At 44.3% G+C, this 15,558-nt stretch overlaps 1 pseudogene; it reads right to left on the bottom strand.

The window, feature by feature from the left end:
- LOC148161840 (acrosin-like) overlaps nucleotides 1-15,558 on the bottom strand; it is a 481,356-nt pseudogene that overhangs the window by 154,161 nt on the left and 311,637 nt on the right.

Raw genomic sequence — 15,558 nt, 5'->3', positions numbered from 1 at the left:
ATATACAGGACATTACCACTGGATATGACGGCGGCAAGCCTAATCAGAAATCAGTGTTGCCTGTGAGTAAAAACAGCAGAGTGATTACATCCCCTTCTGAAAATGGCTGTGTTGGTGGTCCTTGGACGAGCAGCACGGAACCAAAGACAAAGTACTCTGCAGAGACGTGAGTACTCCCTGACCCGGAGATGGGAATCACAGAGCCTTATTGGAAGAAGAATTGAAGAAGCTCATTTAAGCTCGGATTTAAAATTGGTTTGGGCCCAGTTAAGGATGAAACAGAACAACCAAGAGAACTATGCATTGAATTCGTGTGAACATTCTCTACCTCATCTGGGCAAATATTTTCCTTTTATTTCCTTTCTTTCTGGTCAGCTGACTAAACTAGTTGTATAAATTTGAAATGAAATGGTCTTGAGAGAAGTTATTCAAATTTTTCATAACCTTGAACCAAAGTCATTACATTAAAAGTATTAGAGTAACACAGTTTTTCCTTTAACAGAAACATAATACAAACGTGATTTTTCTAATTAAAGTATGATTAAGCTTAGTTCTATAGTCTTATAACTGTGTACAGTACATTTTCTAAAAAGGCATGTAAGTGTTATGTAATTGTACAGTTAGTTAAGGAAAGTATTCATAAAATTGGCAAAAAAGTGGACTGTTCTCCAATCACTGTGGTAAAGTGCCATTGTTACATCGTAGATATTAATTCATAAATTAGAGTATTTGAAATAGGGTATTTAGCATTTGCAGTTTATTTTCTTAAGATTTATGTATTTGAGAGAGAGAGAGAGCACACATGTGAGCATGGGGGGCAGGCTGTGGGGGTAAGGGCAGAGGGAGGGAGAAAATCTCAAGCAGACTCCCCACTGAGTGCGGGACCCAATGTGGGGCTCCGTGGGGGGGCTTGACCCCATGACCCTGAGCTCATGACCCGAGCCAAAACCAAGAGCTAGACACTCAACCCATTGAGCCAACCAGGCACCCCTAGCATTTGTGGTTTAAAACAGTGTTATAATATCTCCTTCAACACCTCTGCTAAAGATGCTCATGGTGTAGTATACATTTATTATATGTATCTAAAATTTGATGTTCACTATACAGAAAGTAAGAGTGGGAACACTCCTGGTTTTGCTCTTGTCAGATTTCTCAGTGCCTTCTCAGTCTGGTGTGAACTGATACAGTGCTCCTGCATTGAGTATGAATTAATCAGTTAATCTGCAGACAGCTAAAGAAAATATTTTCAAACTACCTAGGTGCTTCCTCTTTACCTCAAATGGGTTTGCTGACTTAAGAAGAAAATCTGAGAAAGAAGCTCTGAATCTACTCAAAAGTCCAGTTTTATAAGTAGATTTATTCCTTTATCAGATGAAGTAATGCTAATTTTACTAAGACACAAAAACAGATTTTAGGTATTAATGAATCACTAACACTAAAGGCCAGTTTATTCTAACATTTTGTGGCCTCTGTAGAATTTGTGATCACGTGAGTTCCGTTTATCATCTTCAGTGTGGAAAAATGTTTTTGGAAGTTCACTTCTGGTGGATTCTGTGGTCTTCTGAACAAGACCTCACAGAGAAGTGCTGTTTGAACTTTTTCAAGTGCACCCTGTCCTGTATAGCTCTCAGAGTGCCTGGGCGCGTGTGGCAGAGTTAGGAGGTTGCCATCACAGGCCTTGGATAGACTCACACTAAACAATTTACCTAGAGGAGATAGCAGTGGTATTAGAGAATTTATTTCCTTTACAAAGAACAGTATAAGGTTGGAAATGATTGGAATGCTCATTAAATCTTGGTCTGTTGCAGCTGTCAGCTAACATTTGCTTGAACTCATAGGATCCAAATATAATTTTCAAATTTTTATGTTTCCACTATTAATTTGTTCCTTCCTTACTTTCTTATAGATGGATCTCACATGACTAGAGTAATAGCTAGCCAAATGCAGAGCACCACTTTTCTGAATAAGGTTATTTTCAAAGGCTTTGCACTAAAGAAGCAATGTGTAGAATGATTTGTTTTATTGCTTTTAGGAATGTTGACTGTAATTTTGGAAGTGGCCTATATTCAACAAAGTGGTCTTCACAATGCTGTGTCTGTGTGTACAGTATGTACCTTTAGGGTGAGTAATAGTGTTTCAGTGACTGAGGGATGAAGTAGGGCTGCAATGATAGGACAGCCTGCTCATCATCACTAGAGCCACGTCACAATGACCGTACTATATTCACGAGAGAACATTTTGACTGCTTTAATACACTTAAGTCATGTTACTCAAGGAAAAGCTATTGAAGTTTGGATTCTTATCTCAGAAATTAAACAATCCAAAATTAAATCAACCAATTTTCTATTCCTGGCATATACAGCCTGAAGAATCATTTGACCCTAACCACACTCCGGAATCTGTCTGAGCATGGAATTTAGCATCTCTTTGGCACAGTGGCACACATTTGCCTAACAAAGTCAGTTCAGTGATAGCTCAACCCAGCCAGGAGAGATGCAAGGGCTGGCTGGGTAGGTTCACCCCTGGGCTCTGCATTGTCTCTCTTCTTCTTTATGAAAATATCATGGACATGAATGAATTCTCCCTGAGCATGCAGATCCAAACTGGGGTTCTCTAGAGCTTTAGGGAGAAAGAATTAGTGGGGCAAGATCAAAGCATATATTGGAAATAAACAAACCATATTAAGGTCAATAAGGTGGCACATGATGCTTCTTGTGAAGAGCAAACCTATCATCACCCTAAAAGTGGAGGATGAACTGACTGTGGGCAAATTGTTGACTTGTGCTAAATTTGGGTTTTTTAGTATCTTATTAAAGAGTAATCTCTACAATGTAACATGGGGCTTGAACTCAGGACCCCAAGATCAAGTGTCACACACTCTACTGACTGAGCCAGTTGCACACCCTGAGGATTTGTTTTAAATATAAAGTGTTCTGTTTGGGTGTAGTAACTTCAGCAGACAGGGCAGCTCTGGGAGTTTGGATACTTTGGAATATCTTTATATAGGATAGACCTGGCTTAATGGAGAAATTGTTCTATGGCTGTGGCTATTGTTATGTCTTTCAGATGTTTTCCATTGATGTTTGTGATGCTTGAAAAATCCAAATTCTGTTTGAATGAATTTAATTTTATACTTATTTCTACCTCCTCCTTTCCCTATGTGCACTCCCACATTTTGTTGCTGTCAAAAGTTACTGCCCTATTACCTCATGATAAATCTTAACAATATTCATTTCGAATGCTTTAAATATATATATAGACTACACTTGTGGATAAAAACCCCACACATGACATATTATTACACACCTATAAGAATGGCTAAAATTCGGGGCGCCTTGGTGGCTCAGTGGTTAAGCGACTGCCTTCGGCTCAGGTCAGGATCCCCGGGTCCTGGGATCAAGCCCCATGTCGGGCTCCCTTGCTCAGCGGGGAGTCTGCTTCTCCCTGTCCCTCTGCTCTTCCCCCTGCTTGTGCTCGCTTGTGCTCACTCTCTCTCAAATAAATAAATAAAATCTTTTAAATTGTTTTTAAAGATTAAATTAAATCAAAAAGACGGAGCACACCAAGTGTTGGCAAGGAGCTGGAGGAACTCGAACCCTCAGATACTGCTGACAGGGATGTAGAGTGTTGAAACTGCCTTGAAGACAGGTTTTGGCAGGTTTTAAAAGTGCTCACCATACACGTACCATATGATCCTGCGTGTAGGTACTTAGCCAGGAAACATGAAAGCATATGCCATACAAAGACTTGTGTACAAATGCTCATAGCTGCTTTATTTCTACTGACCTAAAACTGTAAAATCCATCACCTGGTTAGAGAACCAAGTGGTGGGGCAGTCACATAGTGGAGCACTGGGTGGCAACAAGGACGAGACGCAAGGACTGTCCAGTCCACAAGGACTGGAATACACTGTCACATGGATAAACCTCAAAATTATTATGCTGAGTGAAAGAAGCTAGACCAAAAAAAAAAAAAAAAAGAGCACTCGCTGTATGATTGCATTTATTAATTTTTTTAAAATGCAAACAGATCACAGTGAGAGAAACAGAGTAGAAGTTGTAAGGGCCGGGGAGGGAAGGGGCTGGAGGGATTACGGAGTACCCCAAGGAAGCCTTTGGAGTGATGGGCAGGTTCACTATGTTGATTGTGGTGCTGGTTTCCCGGGTGCATTCATATGTCAAAACTTACATCTGCCATATAACCCAGCCATTCCACTATCTGAATACCTACCCAAGAGAAGTACACAGGCCCAACTATTGTGGCCAGAAGCAGGTCACTGACGATTCTTTACCAAGAATATAGTTTCTGCAGAAAACTCCATTAGGCTAATTTTTGTTTCTTGATGAGTTTTCTACACATTAAAGAAGAACTACCTCCATTTTTTCCACTTCCATTTAAAATATACTAAAATTATATTTATTGGGATCTGGTTTTCCTTGTAAATATAAGATTTCTTATATTGGGGGTGCGTGAGTGGCTCAGTCGGTTAAACATCTGCTTTGGTCAGCTCATGATCTTAGGGTCCATGGATCAAGTCCCACATCGGGTTTCCTGCTCAGTGGGGAGCCCGCTTCTCCCTCTGCCTCTGCATCTTCTCTCTGCTCATGCTCTCTCTCATGCTATCTCTCAAATAAATAAATAAATAAATCTTAAAAAAAGTTTTCTCATATGGATCAAATTCGCAATTAGAACTTGTGCCTATACACATCTTAGGACTGTTATTCCCGAATGCTCAGGATTCAGGCTTTTACCACGTGCACAGGTTTAGCCACCGTCAAACCATCTTGTTACTGTTCCTAGCAATAAAAGTCATTATGAATTCTGGTTTTAAGAAAATACTTATCATTTGCCTAAACCATCCCACAGAGAAACAGTGAGCATATCCCTCAGTTGCCTAGATGCCCCTTGGTGCTGGCTCATTGTACAGCCTGTCCAGTTTTCCCCTGTTCTTCTTGTCTCTGTGTGCAGCAGTATCTGCTCCGGGACCTGTAAGCCATTTTCAGGGTTAGAGTATCCACAGGGATATGAAGGCAGATCAGAGTCTCACTTCACTTGTCAACAACTTCATTCATAATTAAAAAAAAAATGACAATTGGAACATCTATTCATTTTGCAAAAATCAGTGAATTTGATTTAAACCAGTATTGGCTTATATGTGGGGAAATGAGTACATTGAGGGAAAGCTAAAGCAGTGGGCTAGATAACCCCTCCCAGGAAGGAAATGTGGCACTATATCTCGTAAGTACTCCTACCACACAATGTAATTTGAATGTTTCATTTGCTTTCTCTCTCCACCCCCCCATTCTTATGCTTTCTAGATGCCATTACAGTGCTTTAGTTTCAGACTTCGACAAGTTTTCCCTTTTCAGACTGGCTTCTCTATGTCAGTAATCCATATTGAACACTCGTGATGAACGTGTGCTGGTGCGGATGGTGGTTGCTGCCCCCAGTCACACTCCCATACATTTCTCAAGTTCTGCCAGGGCTCAGTAGTACACTTCGGATACATCAGAGGAGACAGCATGTGCAGCTCCATTGTTCAGCGTCAGTTGCAATGGAAACATGTTGGCTGGAATCGGGCCTGCCAGCCTGAGGAGCCTGACAATCCCTGAAACAAAGACTCTCAGCCTGTTGTCCACATCGAGTGGTGCAGAAAGAAGAATGGTAAACACTGAAAAGGGTCCATTCAATTTAGCAGTTGGAACAATGTTCCCAGGGGACTCATTTAGTGGAAAGACAGGGATTCTGTGTGAGGAATGCAGGAAGGCATGAAAGTGCAGCTTGCCGCCACTGGAGGCAGTGCTGAGCCTTTGTCGGGCCCAATACAGAGAGCCACGTCCGTGCCGCTTGCCGCCACTGGAGGCAGTGGTGAGCTATAGTCGGCCACTCCACCAGAAGCAGGGCAGTGCAGTAACTACCTGGTATAGTGACAGAACTGGTGTGTGAGTTTATGTCTCTTTTCCTTTATTAACTCTGCTCTTCATTCACCTGAAAGTGAGCCAATACTCTTTTTTTAAGAGTAAGATAGGCAGGTAGTTGAGGTTCAATAACTTGCCCAAGGTCACAGTGTTTTTAACCCCTCTGTAACCGTTCCGTTTGCTTCCTGGAGTCCAGAGTCTCTCATGTTTCGTCTCCCTATCTGATATCTTCCCATTCACTTTTTCCTCCCTTCCCCTTGGTCCTCCGCACTATTCCTTATGTTCCACATATGAGTGAAACCATATGATAATAGTCTTTATCTTCTTGGCTTCTTTCACTTCGCATAATCCCCTCCAGTTTCATCTATGTCAATGCAAATGGTGGGTATTCATCCTTTCTGATGGCTGAGGAATATGCCATTGTATACATGAAGCACATCCTCCTTATCCATTCTTCCGTTGAAGGGCATCTCAGCTCCTTCCACAGTTTGGCTATTGTAGACATTGCTGCCATGAACATTGGGGTGCAGGTGCTCCTTCTTTTCACTACCTCTGTATCTTTGGGATAAATACCCAGTAGTGCAATTGCTGTGTCGTAGGCTAGCTCTATTTTCAACTTTTTGAGGAACCTCCATACTGTGTTCCAGAGTGGCTGCACCAGTTTGCATCCCCATCAACAGTGTAGGAGGGTTCCTTTTTCTCTGCAGCCTCGCCAATACTTGTTTCCTGCCTTGTTAGTTTTTGCCATTCTAGCTGGTGTAAGGTGGTATCTCATTGTGGTTTTGATTTGTATTTTCCTGATGGCAAGTGATGTTGAACCTTTTTCCATGTGTCTGTTGGCCATTTGTATGTCTTCCTTGGAGAAATGTCTGTTCATGTCTTCTGCCCATTTCTTGACTGGATTATTTGTTTTTTGGTTGGTGAGTTTGATAAGTTCTTTATAGATCATGGATAGCAGCCCTTTATCTGTAATGTCGTTTTCAAATATCTTCTCCCATTCCGTGGGTTGTCTCTTCATTGTTGACTGTTTCCTTTGCTGTGCCAAAGGTTTTTATCTTGATGAATTCCCAAAAGTTCATTTTTGCTTTTGTTTCCCTTACCTTTAGAAATGTGTCTTGAAAGAAGTTGCTGTGTCCCCTGTGAAAGAAGTTACTGCTTGTGTTCTCCTCTAGGATTTGGATGGATTCCTGTCTCACCTTGAGGTCTTTCATCCATTTTGAGTTTATCTTTGTGTATGATGTCAGAGAATGATCCAGTTTCATTATTCTGCATGTGGCTGTCCAGTTGTCCCAGCACCATTTATTGAAGAGACTGTCTTTTTTCCATTGGATGGTCTTTCCCGCTTTATCAAAGAGTAGTTGACCATAGAGTCAAGGGTCCATTTCTGGGTTCTCTATTCTGTTTCATTGATCTATGTGTCTGTATTTGTGCCAGTACCATGATGTCTTGATGATCACATTTGTAATGTAGCTTGAAGTCAGGCAGTGTGATGCCCCCAGGTTTGGTGTTCTTTTTCAACATGATTTCTTGGTACTAATGTTAAAGGTGTTTTGCCTCAAGTTCTTCCCTTTAAGTGTAATTATAATGATAATGGTGATTTTTACCTTTTACCATCCATGGGCTCTGATCCTGGGCGCCCATGGAAGATATCCTTTAACATTTTACCAAGCTCATAACAGCTGGGTGAAACCTCAAAGCATGGGCCATGTGTTCATCCCCAAACACATATTGTACATCTGCTTTGAGAAGAAAAAGATAACCAAAAAATGCCATTGCAAACATAAAGATAAGAAAAACAAAAGAACCTCTCTGGTTCCCTTAAGATTCAAGTCATACTGACTTGCACAAACTGAAAACATAAGAAAAAGTCTGTAACTTTCTGGAATGTTCTTCCTCATGATGATGTGTAACTCTGTATGTAAAACAACACAGAACAAATATATAAACCTGCCCCAAATGATCCTTCCCTGGAGCACTCCCTTCTTGTGAAGATTGTGTCTCCCAGGCCGCTGTCCTGAGGTGGGTTTGAATAAAACTCTTCATTTTTCTCTAAACTGTTTAAAAGGGTTTGTTCATTTAGTATTGACAGTAACAGTATATTTTCTTTTTAAGTGAAAAATAAATGTTCCTGGTTCACAACTCCAATAGCACAGAAGGGTGGCTATTCTTCATCCTGGACATTTCCCTGCAGAACCAGGCATATGTATATATATTCTAGCTCAAAAGGGCTCATCCTACAAGGACGCTTTGAAGGTCTAAGAAGCACTATCCACTTCCTGGGTGAGACTAGAAATTGAAGCTCTTCCCGCTTAGAGCATTACTTTTTGGGTTCAAAATTGCCTTGGAAATGTGGGAAACCATGGCATTTCCTAAAGCCCAAGCCTTGGAGGGTCTGAGAGCAGCTAACCTTGCCAGGAGCCAGAAACAGCTCTGTAGGCAGGGTTGGTGCAGGAGGAGATGGGGCAGACCTCTGGGGGTGGTCTGCAGCCAGAGGGGTCAGCAAAAGGGGTCGGATGTCTGGGGGGCCCTACCCATGACCCCACCCATACCTGCCCCACTGAGCCAGGTGTTGGGGCTAGGAGGTGCCTCTAGGACCACCTGCACTCACAGAGAGGCACTGGTGTGAGGGTGGGTTGCATGGTACAGGCAGGTGCAGCATCCAGTGGGCTCGGGGCACAACCCTCCCTGACCAATCACCATGTGGGGGTGGAGCTACCTCTCTGCGGGTGGACCTGGGGCTGCCCAGGGATGCAGAGGTGGGGCAGGTGAAATGGCGCTCCAAAAGAGTTGACCTGAGTAGTTCCTGGCTGGGTGAGTCCGTGCTGTGGGCTGAGGTGGGGGTTCCGGGGATACGGTGTGGGCTGGGTGGGAGGTGGGGGTCTTAGAAGGCCACAGGCAGTGAGCTAATGCTGCCAACTCAGATGAGTTTTCTTTTCCCCTTGAAAGTCTCTTCTGCCCAAAGTCCATCAACTGGCCATATCCCCCAGACCTGTAAACTCCAGGGCACTTGCTCACCTGAGCTTTTGTGGGGTGGGTTGTAGACATTTCATGGTTTCCCATGTTCCCCAGGAAGAGTGCATGTAAGGACGACACACAGCCCGCAATTTCAGTGGGATGCCCCCTGTCCCCTGTCATAGACAGTGCAGGTAATGGACCTTAAGCAGCACCCTGAGTTCAGCAGGGTGTCCCTGTGCCCCAGAGCACAGGTGTGGTGGCAGTAAGCCCCAGAGCCGTCCCCCAACTTCAGTATTGTGCACTGCCTCTGCCTGGGGATGGTGGTAATGGTCTGTTAGGATGGTGCAGGAGGGTCCTCCGGGTGGGCCCTGGAGGCTGGAGTAAACCAGACCACACTCAAGTGACATGAGAAACAGATGAGTTGAGGAGTAATTTGGAAGAGTAATTTCACTTTTCCAAAAAAGACAATGTCATTGGTAATCTTACCATTTCCAAGGATGTGGATGGATCTAGAGTGGATTAAGCTAAGCAAAATCAGTAAGGAAAGACAAATCTCCTATGATCTCACTCATATGTGGAACTTCAGAAAGAAAACAGATGAACATAGTTGCGGGGGGCGGGGAAGAGAGAGGCAAATGAGGAAACAGACTCAACCTTAGAGAACAAACCAAGGGTTGCTGGAGGGCAGGTGCATGGGGGGAAGGGTTAAATGGGTGATGGGTATTAGGGAGGGTACTTGTTGGGATGAGCACTGGGTGTCATATGCAGGTGAGGAATCACTAAATCCTACGCCTGAAGCGAATATTACACTGCATGTTAACTAACTGGAATTTAAGTAAAAGAAGAAAAGAAAAAGACAATGTTCTGCTTCGTGAAGTGTAGGGTAAAAATGTAGTGATTTTGGCTGTACTATTCTGTAGATGATAGTTTTAAAACACCCTGTTGTAGGATACACTAGTTTCTTATCTCACAAGGGGTCCTCGGAAGGCTGTGATGAAAGATTCAGAGCATTTTCATGTTCCATTGATATGTGACAGTTTGCCCAGGTAGGAAGGTCAGTGCAGAGAAATATGACAGAAGGGGAAAGTAGGTGTGAACCATTCATTAGGTAGCCTTCCACCTTTCTCATGAAAGCCTTGGGCCAGTGTCATTTTGGAAGAAGAGGTGGAATCCTGGAGCTCTGCAGCAGATGGGGGAGTTCCAGGTCTGGGTAAAATTCACAGGGGTCTCAAAGGAGAGCTGAGTGCATTGAGCAGGAGGGTGTGGGCAGGGCGGGCTCCAGGGGTGGCTGTGGATCTCCCATGTGAGAGTTGTGACAGGTGAGGGCCGTGAGGAGGTTCCTGGCTGAGGACAGGTGAGGCCCAGGTGGAGAGCTGGCCGAGCACCTTCTTCTGTGCCACCAGCCTCACCCAACATGCACGACGTCATCGTCTGTCCCTGTCACTCCGGTTCAGACGTCTCAGAGTTGCCAGGCTGAGACATTTGTTTGAGCTTCTTTCTTTGAGTGTGTGTGAAGTTGCAAAACTTAGATGGTGGAAATGACAGGTCATCAGAACATCTGTTACTCTTTTATTTCCTGCTCTTCTTCCAATCACCAAAGTGAATCATACCTGCTACTGGAAGGGGCTATCTGTGCTTTTTTATTTCCTGTTTCAATTAAACGATGGGAGAACAATCTTCTGAAATACTAAAAGAATCCTTTGTGGGTGTTCATGTTTTCCCCTTCCATGAACCACATTCTGATATTAGAAATTATGTTTTAAAGTAAAACACAGCCTCAGAGCTGTAACAGGGTGCCGTGCCCTTTGTGAGAGGGACACATGGAGAAGGAGTGTAGGTTCTTTAGGAGCTTGGGGAGTGGTGCATCGTGCTCCCAAAGGAAATTGAACCCCCTGTTAGCCTTCCCCGAGGGAGCTGCTTACCTGGTGGCCCATCCTGGGCTCTGGAAGCTTGACCCGGTGAGTCACTTGCAACTTGAGCTGGGGAATTTATGAAGAAAACGGAAGGAATCCTGGAGGGTGCCTGCATCCTTTGTACTAGGACAACTCCATGTAGCAAAGGAACTCATCACCCGTGAGGTGTGTTGGGATCCCTGAGGAAAAGGGCTTCGCTTCGTGGGCTGAGAGGTTGTGTCTTCATCCTTATCTGGACCAGAGCCATGTTGTGTGGCTATGGAGATCCAGACCCTTATGTGACCACATTATTATTATTATTATTATTATTATTATTATTATTATTATTTTAAGAAAGCAATATAGATATTGACTTCGAGATACGAATATCAAAAGGAAAAACACAAGGTCTCCTATATATATAATGATTGAACTTGTGGTATCTCTCATTAATATGGGTAATGTAGGGCTGCCTGTATGAGAAAGATGAAGGGATTATATTTTGATAGAAGTGTGCTGTGCATACATAGTGTTTTATTCTGTCATTTGCCTTATTTCTCTGAAGGGAAAATGGAGTGGTGACTGGAGCTTGGTTTCTGATTTTACGGAATGGGAGACAAGTGAATTGAAAGAGCAGCATTGGTGCTGACACGGTGCTCAGCATCCAGTGAGTGAAGATTTGTAGCTTGGACTTGGAAGTGTCGGTGTTCAGCGAGGATATTGTCCGAGTTTCCAGCACATGGTATCACCTGGCTGGTGTTCCTAATCAGGCCAGTTCCTGCCTTTCTAAGGGCAGCTTGAAAGTGGCTTGAAACCCTAGGGCATTTGTGGAGTGGTCTGGATGGGACACCTGTGTGGGCCAGTGTAGACACCACCCAGGGAACTCCAGAGCTAATGATGAGCACATTTGTGAGGCTGGAGTTTGCTTCTCTGTGAGAAGCCTTGAGCTGGAGTGGAAAGAAGTTGCTGGGTCTTATGACTCACTGTGTCAGCAGGTCTGAGCCTGGCAGGGTAGTCGGATCAGATAGCTGGGAGGTTGTGATGCCGTGGTGGTGGACCGTCGGTCATGATGGGCAGGCCAGCTTGCTACAGGGACAGAGACCGTGTTCTACTCCCTGGCCAGCCCTCCTGCTGCAGATGTGATAAGAGCGTTGTTCCCTGTTTCGTTCTCGAGGCCTCGGCTCAGCCAGGTGGTGGGTGGGAAGAAGCCCACACACAGCATTATTGATTCTTGCCCAGTGTGCCCCCTGCTTCCTCAGAGGAGGCACAGCAGATGTCCCCTGCCTCGTGTCGGTGAATTCAGCTGGCAGAAGCACTTCTTCCAGAGCCACAAGCCTGAGAAATCCTCTCCACATTCCTGTGCTGTGTGCAAGAGGTCACTTTTTATGTGGAACTGAAATCTTAACTCCTCTGTTTGGAACTGAGGCCACACAGGACACCAGTCTCCATGAAGGTCTATTTCCAAGTGGAACCGGATGTGTGAGACTGAGGCTGAACCTGTGCAGTCCGCTGACCCTGCTGCAGGCTCCTTCCTGAAATCTGTGCAGCAAAGCCTGGTTTGTGATGACGTCACAGGAAAGAGGGACAGGTTCACCACTCTGCCTGACGACGGGAGGATTCTGGACTTTAATCGCAGGTGGTTGGTGCAGGGAGGAGAGAAGTCTGTTTCCCAGGACCTTGGCCAGAGGGAGATTTGGACCCTGGGATGGGTCTCTGTTCAGCTTTCTCAGATGAGCACCTCAGGCAAGGGGAGGAAGTGTGTGTGCTCACCTGTAACTGAGGAAGGTGTCTGGTTTCAGGTCTCATGTGCAGGTGGAGTCCTCGTGTGGCTCATTTTCCTGATGGTGTTCAGGGTACAGTAGGTGGACCCCCTGGTCCTGCGCATTCTGGTTGTGCAAGAGCCCTGGGGCACCTTTTCCCCAGGGCTTTGGAACAGGAAATAGGAGGGAGTCAGTGGTGAAACCATCAGTGTAGGCCTCTGGTTCTGCCCTGCTGAGATGGACTGGTGACTGTGATAACTGCTATGGAAATACAGAGCATGAGACAGGGCAGGGGTGCTGAAGGGGAGGTGGGGGTGGTACTTGCTATTCACATAGGCGCTAGTGGGCCCTCACAAGGAAGGTGATCCTTGAGTCAAGATCTAAAGAATGTGAGTGATATCACATCAAGAGCATTCTAAAGGGAAGGGAAAACATGTGCAAAGGCCCTGGGGCAGGAGCACACCGGGTATGTCCAGGAGCAGCAAGAAGACACTGTGGCCACAGGAGACAGCTTAGGACATGACCTCAGGGAGCTGACAGAAGGAGACAGAAAGCCATTGCAGGGTTGTGACCCCATGGGACCCTTTTTCACTGGGCCATCCTGACTAGAGTGTTGAGAACAGATGACAGAGGGTTGAGGATGGGCAAGGGAGGGACATGATGAAGGTTTTCCAGGAACTCAGGTAAGAGATGGGCTCCAGTGTGGACCAGACAGGTGGCCTTGGAAGAAGTGGTCAGTCATGTTCTGGTTGCGTTGAAGATGGAGCTCACTGGATTTGCTGATGGGTTAGATACTGGGAATGGGAGAAAGGAGGAATTGGTGTAACACCCAGCTTTGATTGGTTGTCCTGAGTGAAGGGAAGGAGGAGGTTTCTGGGGGTAGGAGGTTGTCTGTGTTCCGCACGCTCGGGAAGGTGCCTTTCTCGGTGTATCTGCTGATGTGTGTGTCCGGGAGAACAGTTAACATCTACTCCCTCAGCAAATTTCAAGTACAAGTGTTCCCCACTTTTTAAAAGTTCACGGTGAGACACTGGCTTTCTTTGAAAGATCTACGTCATTGCCTGGCTTCAGTAACAGGAAGAAACCTGAAGAGGATTTCCCTCTTATGAAAAAAGTCAAAAACTGAGCATCGCGTTCAGCATCTGTTTTGCTGGGAGCCACTGTAGAGGCGGCGAACACCACAACCAGCTCCTTCCTGGGAACCGCTCACCATGTCCAGCCCCCAGCGCTTTGAATTGTGTCTGTGAGCATCAGCTGTGCTTTATCTCCATCCATTAGGAATTTGTGTCCTGAGGCCTAAGGAAAGCCAAAGAGAAGTCATTTTTGGAGTCTGAGCTTGCTCACTATTTTTTCTGTATAAATGAATGGTAATTCCTCCCTTGGTTTACACCATTTCGGCTGTGAAAGGTTTCCTAAGATCAATGTACTTTCAAATAGTGGGGGAAACTGTACCCCATCCTGCTGGGTTAGCTTTAGTCTCCATGCTGCACAGAATGTTCCATGACTTACAGATTTTATCACTCGAACATTGTGCCTCTGACCACCTTCCGTGCCCCCCATCCCCGAATCTGGCAACCACCAGTCTGTTCTCAGTATCTATGCGTTCAGTATATTTTTCCATGTGGAACGTCCATGAACATCTGGTATTTGTCTTTCTGTGTCTGAGTTACTTAGCATAATGCTCCCAAGGTCTCTGTTTCTATGTCTGGTTATTGTGAATAATGCTGCAGTGAACAATGGAGTGCATCTATCTTCTTGAGGTAGTGTTTTTGTGTTCTCTAGATAAATACTCAGTAGAGTAATTCCTGGGTCATGTGGTAGTTGTGTTCATTTTTTCAGGAACCTCTATACTGTTTGTCACAGTGGTTGTACCAATGTACATTCCCACCAACAGTGCACAGGGTCCCCTTGTCTACACACCTTTGACCACACCTGGTGTCTGTCTCTGGGACCATTGCCGTCCCAACAGTTGTGAGGTGATAGCGGATTACAGGTTTGACTTATGTTTCCCTGACGATGATTTGTGATGTTGAACAACGTTTTCTGTGTCTGTTGGTCACCTTGGTGCCATCTTTGGAGCGTATCCGTTCACATATTCTCCCCATTTTTTATACAGGTTTTTGTTTGTTTGTTTTGATTTGTATGAGTGTTTTGGGTATTTTGGATATTAGCCTCTTCTCACACATATGATTTGCAGTTATTTTTTCTCATTGGGTAGTCCACCTTTTAAGTTTTTTATTAGTATTTTTTTTTTTTTTTGCTGTGCAGAAGATTTCAATTTCATGTCGTTCTACTTGTTTATTTTTGCATTTGTTGCCTTTGCTTTTAGTGTCCGATCTAAAATACTCTTTGCCAAAACCATGTCCAGAAACGTACTACCTGTGCTTTCTTCTCAGAGGTTTATGGATTCAGGTCTTATGTTCAAGTCATTCATCCATTTAAATTTTTGTGTAAGAAAGTGATGCAGTTCCATTCTTCTGCATGTAGCGTGTGGTTTTCCAGTGCAGTTCACTGAAGAGTCAGTCCTTTCCGCACTGCATATTGTCTGCTGCTGTGTCGTCAGTTAAGACCATAGCTTGTGTGGGTTAGTTTCTCAGCTTTCTTCTGCTTCTGCTTCTGCTTCTCCTTCTCCCTCCTCTTCCTCCTTCCTCCGCTTTTGTCTTAGCGTTTTCCTTTGAGAAAATATTTTTCCCGTAAGAATATACGCAGTGTGGACTTCATTGATTACATGTCATACTATTTGTTAGGACACTTCTCTGACATGTGATTTTTAAATGAGTAGCTGGATCTATAGCTCCCAACAGGTTAAACATTTGGGCAGAACTTCTCAAGTCATGTTATATCCTTCCATCAAATACGGATTGTGTGTGATTGTCATCTTTTGTGATGCTATCAGTTGTGATGATGGATATCTATATTTCCTTCTCCATGATAGTTTTATTAAAGTGATTTTAAGTTTTCTTAAAAATGTGCATTCTAAATCATCCTTATTTTATAATATATATTTATATAAAACATGTTTAAACAGAAGCA

Source organism: Eumetopias jubatus, unplaced genomic scaffold (genome assembly GCF_037043125.1).
Source record: "Eumetopias jubatus isolate StellerSeaLion01/CBP00866 unplaced genomic scaffold, mEumJub1_p1.0 scaffold_52, whole genome shotgun sequence".
NCBI classification, from domain to species: Eukaryota; Metazoa; Chordata; class Mammalia; order Carnivora; family Otariidae; genus Eumetopias; species Eumetopias jubatus.
Note: the sequence above shows the minus strand (reverse complement) of the source record. Positions and strands in the feature narration are given on the sequence as shown.